Source organism: Triticum urartu, chromosome 3A, assembly GCF_056163025.1.
Source record: "Triticum urartu cultivar PI428250 chromosome 3A, HENAU_Tu73, whole genome shotgun sequence".
Taxonomy (NCBI): domain Eukaryota; kingdom Viridiplantae; phylum Streptophyta; class Magnoliopsida; order Poales; family Poaceae; genus Triticum; species Triticum urartu.
This window is the reverse complement of record NC_141875.1, coordinates 727,793,740-727,805,489: the sequence shown is the minus strand read 5'-3', so window position 1 is coordinate 727,805,489 and position 11,750 is coordinate 727,793,740. Positions and strand designations below refer to the sequence as shown.

Here is an 11,750-nt window from a genome sequence, read left to right as displayed (position 1 = left end):
GAAGGAGGAAAAAAACATGAGTGACATCAGTATGACGTGGCCACATGGTTATTAGGCCGGCCCTATAATGGCTCCTGTAGGCGACCCCTATGCTAGGAATCACAACAGGCGGCCAAAAACGACAGGTATCAACATCAGCAACAACACGGCAAGGAAGGGTTAGTAAACTTCCATTTTTTTTAGTTTATGTGAAAAAGTCTATATCCGTCTTTTTTTATTTCTAATGATCTCATTGGTTATCCCAATATTTGATTGATTTGTGCCTTAAACTGTAGTAATAAAATTGTAAAAGCAATAAACATAAAAATTTAATCTGGGAACCCCCGCAAAAAAAAAAAGAACTTGTGTCGACATCAAAAGGAAGTGAAGCTAAACAGGTTGGGTTTAGGGTTGACACATGGTAAAACTTGTATGTCTTGAAACTGTCAAAATGTTTTATGTTTATTGGTCATCATTAAAATATTTTTAAGGATGACTCCGCTCCCTACTTTCTAAAATAGGGAGTACAACTTTAGTACAAATATGTACTAAATCAACGACATTTATTTTGAGTCAGAGGGAGTACATTTTAGTGAAAAATGTATATTATTGGGTATTGGTCTCACCTGTTTTCTGTACTGGCCCTATCTATTTTGATACTAATTATCAGTAATTTTTAGTTGGTACCTCCTATTTTACAACCATGCTTTGGATGGACTACTCTATTTTTTCCAACCATCGTAAAACTTGTATGTCTTGAAACTGTCAAAATGTTTTAGGTTTATTGGTCATCATTAAATTTTTTTTAAGGATGACTCTGCTACAGCTGCTGACACATGGTAACCGAGCCTGTGAAAAAGATCGATTTTTTTAAAAGGAAAGCGGTACCGAAGGGGCATGCGGCGAATTTTTTAGAGGTAAATACGCCATTAGTTCATAAACTTGTGCGTCATGTTCAAATTAGTCACAAAGTTGCAAAATACAGACTTTAGGTCCAGACACTTGCGCGTACGGTTCATCGCTGGTCAAACCACCGTATTGTTCTAATATGATGAGCTATTAGTGCTGTTGCTCTACAAAATTGTTCTATTATTGCATCATGCGCCGCTGCGGCCAGAGCAGCGATGGGCGTGGCCGATAATAACAAGTGTTCAGTGCAAGACATAGTGATTTCTCTGGGTAATAATAAGACCAAAAATAAACAGAAAAGAGCAAGTAAGTAGAGGATCATCTCATGCGCCGCAGCGGCCGGACCAGCGATAGGCATGGCCAGACCAGCGTACAAATGTTCAGTGCAGGACATAGTGATTTCTCTGGGCAATGATACTAAAAATAAACAGAAAAGAGATAAGTAAGTAGATGATCATCTAGTTCATTACAGACTTGTCTCTACATCACTTGGTCATGTAGTTCAGGTCATGTATAGAGACCAAATGAAAACAGGTTCACTACATGAGTTGTCTTAACTCTTAACAACACTTGGCCTTTGTGCTTAACAAAAGCATGAGTTCGTTCATGAACTAAGGTGCATGTTGAGCTAGTTCATTCACGGAAATAGGAAATCATCAGGAAAATCATTGAATTGAGGTGCATTCTGGGTAATACGCACTTCCTCTGCTGGAATGAACTGTGTTGCTTGTCTCGTTCTAGCCCCATTCAGAATTTTTAGGTCACAACAACTAGTGCTTTAAGTTCAATTGTCCAACAAATTATGTACTTTCGGTTAAAACACTGTGTAAAAAACTAAGATCATTAAGTATACACTTCAGTTATGAGAGTGTCAAAAACTCAGAACATTCAGTTGTGGTAGTGTCCAAAAATTCAGAACATTTTTTTTTTTGATTTTTCACCTGAATCTGTATTACGAAATATCAGGTGACAACGGAGTTTAGCCGTCAGTTACAGCAGCAGGGACAGGGGCATATACATAGAACTAGAGAGAGAGAGACATATACAGCAGCAGGGACAGGTGGCAACCAAATGTCGACATGCCCGCGCTGGTCGGGGCCGAAGCGACTACGCCAGAGGACCGCGTCGTCCTGGCACGCTTTTCTCACAGCAGACAGGGGCTGAACCACGTCCCAGAACACCACTGCGTTCCTGCGTTTCCACAAATTCAGAACATTCAGTTCTGACTTGTGACAGTGTAAAAAATTCAGAAGGTTGAGTGTACATACAATTCAGATAATTCTTTTAACAAAACTGCAACACAAATTCAGTTATGACAGTGTAAAAGATGCAGGACATTCAGTTAAAGAAGGTCACAACAGCAGCAAATTCAGTTTACACATTCAAATATGACACTCAGTTAACAAGTTCCCAGAAATCAGGGAGCTATCTAATTCATTTTACTGGAAAGAATGAGTTCAGCACTTCATATGATGAACGATCAAATTTGATAACTTTCAAACAAAAACCATAGCAACATCGCAAACTACCTCTAAAACCCTAGTAGTAGTTCGCATGGGCGCTATTAGCGTGAGAGCATCTCCAACAGGCGCCCAAAAACTGTGCCGCGCGCTAAAATTCTGGGTTTTTGGGCGCCGGACAGCTCCAGCAGAAGCTGTAAAACAGTGTGCATGTAAAAAAAGGTTGGGCGCGCTGAAAAACACTATAGCGTGCTGCAAATTTGAGGCGTCGAATTGCGCGCGCTTCACATTTTACACTGCGTGTTCTTTTAGACGCACATTTTTGGGTCCGGCACACTAAGAGCATCTCCAACAGCCGCCCAACGCGTGGCGCGCTAAAAATGCGTTTGCAGCGCGTCGATTGTCTGTTTTGGAGCAACGGGGTGCGCTAGCTCCAGCGACCGCTGTAAACTTTAGCGTGCGCGTAGCTCCAGTAGACGCGCTAAAATGCAGCGCACGTGAGCAGCCGGCGCGACGCCACCCGCCGCCGAGGTCATTCGTGGCGGCATGAAAAGGCCGCGCGCGATGCCGGTGCTTGTAGAAGATTCGGCAGAGGCGAAGCCAAAGCGGCCCGCGCAAGGGTTTGCGGCGGCGGCGGAGGGGTCGCGGGTGTAGGAAGGGGTTAGGCGGGTGCCGACGCGGGCGTTCATCGGGTCAATTCGCTGGCGGCAGCACGGGCGGGATGAAGGTGCCGTGGCGGAGAGAGTGCGGCGCGAGCGCTCGAGTGTGCGGCGCGCGGAAGCGGGCGTATCAAATACACAGCGCGCGATGGTGATTCGGACCGCGCGCCCAACTCTATATGCCGTGCGCTTATTGCGCATCCGCTGGAGCCCCTACATCGATTGCAAGCGTGCTAAAAAGAACAAATTTGCGACGCGGCGCTTATTTAGCGCGGTTGTTGGAGATGCTCTAAAAATGCTATAGTGACACGCTAAAATTATTTTAAAACGTTGAAATTTTTGTGCACCGGTTGGAGATAGCTCCGAGGATTCACTAAAAATGAACGTTAATCACATGACGGATGCTAATAAAAAATGAACCACGGTACGATTCGACCCAAATCAAGTTTTCACCTCAAAACCAAAAGCATGGACTTGATACATGCCTCATTAATGTTTTCCTTTTTAGTGAGAGAGCGAGTTACTGCATGCCTTTCTTAGCTGCATGCATGCACGTACCGTACCGTAGGGCCTAAGCTTGCGACAGAGACTTGGAGACTACTTCTCCATTCTCGATCTTCTATATAAGCAATCTCGATGCCGCCGTGGTTCAAGTCAAATCCATCAATCTCCCCTCCGTCGAGTTTGCCGGCCGGCCGTCGAGAATGGCTGCACAGATGGTTTCTGCTCTGTTCAACTCCCCCTATGCCCTCACCGCCCTCGCCTTCCTCCTCGCCGTCACCGTCCTCGTCTCCTCCTCGAAGCACAGCCGCAGTGCCGGCAGGCAGGGCGAGCTGCGGCTGCCTCCATCGCCGCCCAGCCGGCCGGTCATCGGCCACCTCCACCTGCTCGGGAGCCTGCCGCACCGGAGCCTCCGGGCTCTGGCCGCGACCTACGGCCCGGTCATGCACCTGCGGCTCGGGTGCGTGCCCACCGTGGTGGCGTGCTCCGCGGCCGCGGCGGAGGAGGCCATGAGGACCCGCGACCTCGACTTCGCCAGCCGCCCCAGGCTCCTCATGGTCGACCGCTTCTACTACGGCACCGGCGGCATCGGCTTCGCGCCCTACGGCGAGCACTGGCGCCAGGCGCGCCGCGTCTGCGTCACCCACATGCTCAACGCGCGGCGCGTCGCGTCCCTGGGCCGCGTCCGCGCGCAGGAGGCCGCCGCGCTCGTCGACCGGGTCCGCCGACACGCCGGCGCCGTCGTGAACCTCAGCGACAACCTCATCGTTTACTCTAACACGGTCATCTCGCGATGCACGTTCGGGGACACGGACTACGGGGTTGAAGGAGGCGGCGGCGGCGGCGCGAGGTTGAGGAAGGTGTTCGCCGAGATCGAGGAGCTCCTGGGCACGGTGCCCATGGGAGAGACGGTGCCGTGGCTGCGATGGGTGGACGTCGTGACGGGGCTGGAGAAGAAGACGAGGCGCGTCTTCGAGGAGATGGACGGGCTGCTGGAGCGGGTCATCGCGGACCACCGCGAGCGCCGCCGCGCGGGAGCGGCCACCGAGGAGGAGGGAGACTTCGTGGACCTGATGCTGGACGCGGAAGAGCTGGACACGGGCAGCATCAAGGGCATCATCCTGGACATGCTGGCCGCCGCCACGGACTCGACCTTCACGCTGCTGGAATGGGCCATGGCGGAGCTCATCAACCACCCGCACGAGATGCGCAAGCTACAGGACGAGGTCCGCGCGGCAGTCGGCCCGGGCGCCGGCGCCGTCGTGACGGAGGAGCATCTCCCCCGCCTGCCCTACCTGAAGGCGGTGGTGAAGGAGGCCCTGCGGCTCCACCCGCCGACGCCGCTGCTCCTGCCGCGGGAGACGCTGGAAGACACGCGGCTGCTGGGGTACGACGTGCCGGCGGGCACCCGGGTCCTGATCCACGCCTGGGCCATCGGCCGCGACCCGGCGACGTGGGGGAGCCGCGCCGAGGAGTTCGCGCCGGAGAGGTTCCTCGGGTACGACGGCCTCAAGATGGGGCAGGACTTCGCGTTCCTGCCCTTCGGCGCCGGCTGGAGGGGCTGCCCCGGCGTCGGGTTCGCTATGCTGTCCAACGAGCTGGCGCTGGCGAGCCTCGTGTGTAGCTTCGACTGGGAGCTGCCCGGCGGGAGGATGCCGCCGGTGGACATGAGCGAGCTGCACGGCCTCTCCGTGCGTCTGAAGGCGCCTCTGCTTCTGGTTGCCAAACCGTGGTCGTCTGTGTCTGTGGATGGAGTTGAGTGAAGGGAGCAATTAAAGCAAGAATTAAAAGTTTTTTCTTGCAAATAGAAAGAATTGAAAGCTATACATGTATACTTATATGAAAGTTACCAAAAAATTGATTTTGGGTCAGTCGATTTTTATAACCGTTGATTGCTGCTTCAAAACTTGTGCTTTTCTTTTCTGTTGTATTTTCTGTCCTTTTTTTAGAGAGAAATCTCGTCCGACTTTATTAAGATTTAGAGATGCTCCTGGGTACAAGATTTTGGTCGTGGGGAATACACAGCGAAAAATGACGGCCTGCTCCACAAGAGTATTTAGCTACATTACGACCTTCAAAATTAAATGTCTATGTTCGTGAATAAAAGTGCAAGAAATAGAATGTCTTGAGCTTTTTCTGTCCTGTTTTGGTCTAGAAATGATCGATCAATTCCTGTAAGGCCTTGCTCTCTAACATGCCCAATCGCGAGCGAACAGCTTGGTGGCTTCGCCCGGAAGCCTGCTTGCTCGCTTTTTCCCATATGCTCATTGGCTAACCGCTGTAAATAAAAGTTGCCGCTAAAAAGACACCTATTTTTTGATTTTTTTTGAAACAAAGTCACGGACAAACACCTTGTTTCATGCAAAAAAAGGGTATATGAAAAAAGTTCATGAGTTTGTGAAAAAGTTCACAAACATAGAAAAAGTTTGTGAATTTAAGAAAAGTTTGTGAATTTGAAAAAATACGAATTTTAATAAATAAATCAAGATTCGGAAAAACTTCATGAACACCAGAAAAATTCACAAATTTGGGAAAAAAAGTTCACGGACTTAAAAAAAATCTTGCAAATTTTAAAACAGCACAAAATAGGAACAAGCATGGGAATTTGAAAATGCCCGGGAATTCAAAAATAGTTCATGTATTTTTAAGTTCATGAACTCAAAAATTGGAAAAGTGCTACAATTTGAAGAAAAAGTTCTTGATTGAAATATTTATAAAAAATGTTCAATTATTAAGAAAAAAATAAGAGTGAAAACTAAAAAAGTCAAAACAGAATTAGGGAAAATGTGACAAATTAATAATAATTATAAAAGAACGGTAAAATGAAAAAAAAGAAACTAAAGAACTAACAAAAAGGGACTAACGCAACAGACAATATAAAAGGAAAAACCAGGCTGGAAGCTTCCTGAAATCGGATAGTAAGCTTTGGGAAGCTTCGCTAAACCCGAAGAGAGATCCCGCTCAGCTAAGCACAGGGCCGGTCCTGAGTTTTTAGGGGCCCGGGGCGAACCTAAAACTTGAGGCCCTTAGTATACACATCATAGTAACATCAATAATATACATATATATATTGGGTTACAAATAACATTTAACATTTAAATGCATCCAAAATCAGTATGATTATCAAGTAATTTATACTCTGAAATTACCTTAAAATTTTCTTCTAACACTCCTTGATGCAAAGTCCCTTATGATGGGGTTGATGTCAATCTCATCCAATAATTTCTTCTCGATGCATAATGTAGCCAAACCATTTAATCTCTCTTGAGTTATTGTTGATCTCAAATAATTCTTCAATAATTTCAACTTCGAAAAGCTTCTTTCGGCCGATGTGGCCGTCACAGGGACAGTAAATAAGATGCAATAAGCAGATATATTGGTATAACAATCTACTTCTCTCACATGCCCAAAAATTTCATCAACAGTAGCAAATTGTGCCTATGCATCTGATGAATTACCGAGCCACTTACTTTGTTCTCGCTGATGTTGGTGTCGACATTTTCTTCTTCCGAATTCCCAATAGTCTGTCCCCTATGGCAACGATCACCTACTAGTCATCTGGGTTTATCAAAGCAGTGGAAGCACCAATATCACTCTTCTTGAAAAAATTGTGAATATGTGTGCGCTGTGATTTTATCAATTTATCTACTTCCTTCTTCCTTTTTCTTTTATGGCTAGCAGATGAATTTGTCCAGTTGCTAGACGACATGATTAACACACACAATGCTGAAAACAAAACAGTTTGTTGCATCAATGATCAATCATTGAACGGTGCCGGCTATGCAACCACGGAATTTATTGTATCAACATTATATGAATATATACCTCAGTTCCTGAATCCTGACTATCGAACTTCAGTGCGTCTGCCTATAAAGCACGGCAGCAGCGTAGCGCTTAGAGTCTGCAGAGGATTGAGAGAAGATCAACTGAGCAAAGGCCAAAGGGGCGTGATGATGGGGCCCCAGAATTGAAATCTGCCGCGTACATAACCGGATTATAGTAAGGAAATTACCAGGGGACGACTGAGAGGCGGGAATACATGTACGGCATCGAGCGTCGGCGGCCTAGGGCTGCGTCTGCGTGATGGAACCGTCAGAATCGGATCGATCGCTGATGGCTCTTTTTCTTCCATTTTTCACGCGATCCCTCTCCTTTTTTTATTTTTTTAGGGAACTCTCTTTTTTTATTTGAACGAACCGCTGGCTGCCTCGCTCGCTAGCTTCTCCGAGGAAACAAATCGATCGATCGGCCTACTGCTCCCTGCGCGCGTCTGCAGCATGGGCCATAGGGGCCCCCCCAGGGCCGGCCCTGGCTAAGCACCATAAATGTGTCGGCTCATTTGTGATCTATCGAACGAAACTGTGTTGTGCGCGTTTGGCAAATAGCAAGGAAGAAGTGCATGAAACACCAAATATGAGATTGGCCAAGCTATATATGTGAATGCTATATCTCGCTTACAGTGACTATATTATTCGTCTTGACTGAGGCCGCTCGGTCGACGTACTGGTTTAGACCAGTTTTTTTCTATTATTTTCTCTCTTAGTTTTCTTTGTTTTCCATTATTTTTTTCTATTTTTTCTCCGTTTTTCTCCGTTTTCCACGGTTTTTTACTTCTTTCTTTCTTTCTTTCTTTCTCAGTTTTACTTGTTTTTTGCTTTACTTCTTCGTTACTTTCTCGTTTCTCTTTGTTTCTTTCTCGGGTTTCACTGTTTCCATTCATTTGCATTGGTTTTCTTTATTTTTCATTTTTCCGCTTTTTACTGGTTTTCTTTGTTCTTTTGCAATTTTTATTGGTTTCTTTCTTATTCAACACATGTCTATTTTTTCCAGCACATACTAGTGATGGATCGTCCAGCTCAAATCCGGATGGGAATCGCTCACTTTGGAACCAAATTTGGTCGACCAACATGCCACAAAAGATGAAGATTACAGCTTGGCGAGTGGTTACCGGTACTCTAGCTACCCATCAGTGTAAGAATTACAAGCACCTGGCCACTCGTTCACCATGTCCTATCTGTGGGGTGGAGGAGGAGAATACCTTTCATGCCTTGATCGCTTGCACTCAGGCAAGGATCTTGTGGATCAATATGCGCAGGAGGTGGCCGCTTCCCGATGACGACCTCCTCATTAATAATGGGAAGGAATGGCTAATGCTCATTCTTTAACTCCTATTCAGAGATGGTTGGAGATATGGTTATTATGCTGATTTGGCGTATTTGGCAGATATGTAATGTCCTCTATCATGGCAAGGAAGTTCCACACGTGCCTGCATTGGTTGAGTTTTTGGATAGTTACTATAAATCTATTAACCTAGTGGGCAAGTTTCCAACGAAGGATATTATCAAAGGGAAAATGCCTTCGGTGCCCCATGTGGCGTTGCGCCAAAAGGCTGTTGTGCCCCTGTTGCCCTGGCCGGCACCGGCGCAGGGTACGGTGGCCCTGTCCGTTGATGGTTCGTTCCACCCAGAGGATGACTCCGCGGCGGCCGGGATGGTTCTAAGGAATAGTGAGGGTGTGATCTTATTTGCGGCATATAGATATATTTTCCATTGCAATGAGCCACTTGAGGCAGAACTACACGCGATGATGCAAGGTATGGCCCTGGCCATCTAACACTCAGACTCCCCGGTGATGTTGCAATTGGATTCCTCGGAAGCATTATCTTGCCTGTCAACGGATGCCCTGCGGCGGTCAGCTTATGGTCAGTTAGTCTTGGAGATTAAACATTTAGCTGGTATTAGGGAGTTTGTTCCTCAGAAACTTAGTCGTTCTCAGAATAGAGTTGTCGATCGTTTGGCTAACTACAGCCGAACGGAGTGAGCCACTGGTGTCTGGCTTCGTTCTGTTCCACCTTGTATCGAGGACTTGTGGCCTCTCGACAGTAACTCTATGACTTTGCAATAAAACTCCCTTTACCCTCGCAAAAAAAACTTGAAGCAATTAAGATCCCCAAATCTTTGAAAAAAGCTTCAAGCGTCATTTGTGGGATCCAAAACTCCTCTGGATGGACTCCGATTTGCTTTCCAACTTCTTCTTTTTTGAACATGCTAAAATTGCATATGCCACATATATGCACAAATACTCGCCCCTATGAATGCAAGCACGCATGCCTTACCTGCATGAGTACCTCCGAGATACTGAGCCGGCATCACATCTTGAGATTGCGAAGTCACCATAGACGTCTCGTAATTGATGGAAATGGCTCATCCACTGAACGAACCTAACCATCTGACTTTGGCATGAAAATTAACAAAAACTGACAGAAATATGATATAGTGGAAGAATTTACAGTTCTTAAGTGCTAAACATGATTTAAGTGTGTTATCTAATATTTACAATGGAATCCAAGCCTGTGGAGGGGCATATGAGGGCATTTTTCATTGAGAATATGCAATAAAATGATGCCGTATTTTCAAGGCATCAGAGGAAAGCCGGTTGTTTAATCAAGACAAATCAAGACCCCTCACAAAAAAAAGACAAATCAAGACAACTGCAATTTAGGAGGGTCCTGACAAAGAAAGTTATTTTTACACCAGCGTGATAGCAGTTTCTAGGTTTTGTTTTTAGATTGTGATGTCCCACGGTGCAACGTTTGCCATAGAGGGGCGACGTGTCCCTCCCATTAACGGAAGGGCAGGTTCTCCCCTAAGAAACAGAAAAAACAAAAGGGCAGGTTGCTTGTATTTATTTATTTATTGACATGTGCTGCTTAATTTGTATTTATCCTGAGCAAGATGCATGGAGCCCTCAGCTTCTAGGGTCGTCATGGACCAAGGTGTATTTTAATTCAGTACATTATCCTATGGATAAATTATCATCAATAATGTTGATTTTTCTGGAGCACTCAGCTTCTACAGTTGTCAGATTTGGATCATATGACAGTTGAACAGTCGAACCCACGTCAGGAGGCGCGGTGCATCTCAGCCCTTGCCGTCGCGAGGCTCCGTTTCTGATGTATTTTTAGTTTTATTAGAGTTTGTGTCCCATTCAGAGATGTGAGGTGGAGGCGGCTCTCTGTAGATGGAATAAGGTCCTCCCCGCCTAGCCCCCATTCCGGTGGTGTTGCTAACATCGTCCGAGGGCGCGTGGAGGTTTGTCTCCGGGGGATCTCATAGGATTCGGTCGGTGCTTGTCTTCGGTGGATCCACATGGATCCGGTCTTCCTTCGTGTGTCTACATGTCGGATCCTTTTGATCTACATTTCTCTTCATTGGCGGCAGTTGTTGTTCTGGTACGCTAGTCGTATGGTGTCTTAGCACGACGATTTTCTGATTGTCTACTACAACATGGTTTGCCCATCTCCGATGAGGTAGGGGCAATGACGGCGGCGCGCCTTTGACCCGCTTCAGTGCATGTAGTCGTCGCTAGGTGGTCTATGAGTTTGGATGTATTTTTTTACTTCTGGTGTTTTTTGTACTACCTTGACAGTTTATGAATAAATCGGAAGTTTTCCTAAAAAACGTCTACACTCGTCATGGATCAAGATGTGATTTGTTGGTATAATATAGCACGCCACATCCTACCTGCCCTGCGCGCGCGCACACACACACATGTGGTTGGATGGTTAGAGAGACTGTGGTATCTCAAGCTCACCATGGTTCAAATTCTGATGCTCACATTTATTTCTTGATTTATTTCAGGATTTTCGGCGATGCGCATTCAGTGGAAGGGGACGTTCCCGCGACGACGAGGTGCCTACGTGACTTTGTAAATTTCAAGATGATATGTCGGCTCAGTCTTTCTGAGGTGCTCATAGGGATAGGGTGTGTGTGCATTTATAAGGATGAGTGTATGCGCGTATATATGAGCGCTTTTTTCTGTACTGTGTTAAAAAAATTTGCATTTGTTTTTTAATGACGGGTTCTCTACCTATTCAAACCATTTGCAGTATTCCCGGAAAAAAAAACCCATTCGCAGTATAAACACGAAAATGTTCTGAGGCAAATGTGTTGTTTTCAGGTTTGCTATCTAAATGTTTAAAATTTTTTACTCCCTCCATACTAAAGCGACGTCATATTAATATGGGTCGGAGGGACTATCTGTTGGTTGAATTATTGATGTTGATTTGTCTCGTAGCTTGATGATTGCCTGGAGTCCCGAAATATGAGTGATTAAATTATCTGCGACACTATTAGCTAGCGCTACACTACAGCCGACCATCTTTGTTTCCCGATTAAATTATCTGTGATTTCTGGGTATAAATGCCAGGCCGCATCCTACCTGCCGATGCACACAAATTAGA

General features: G+C 46.1%; 1 pseudogene; it reads left to right on the top strand.

Annotated features, from left to right (window-relative positions):
* The first annotated feature begins 3,666 nt into the window (after window positions 1-3,666).
* LOC125549446 ((+)-menthofuran synthase pseudogene) lies at window positions 3,667-6,221 on the top strand (annotated as a pseudogene).
* Window positions 6,222-11,750: the final 5,529 nt, after the last annotated feature.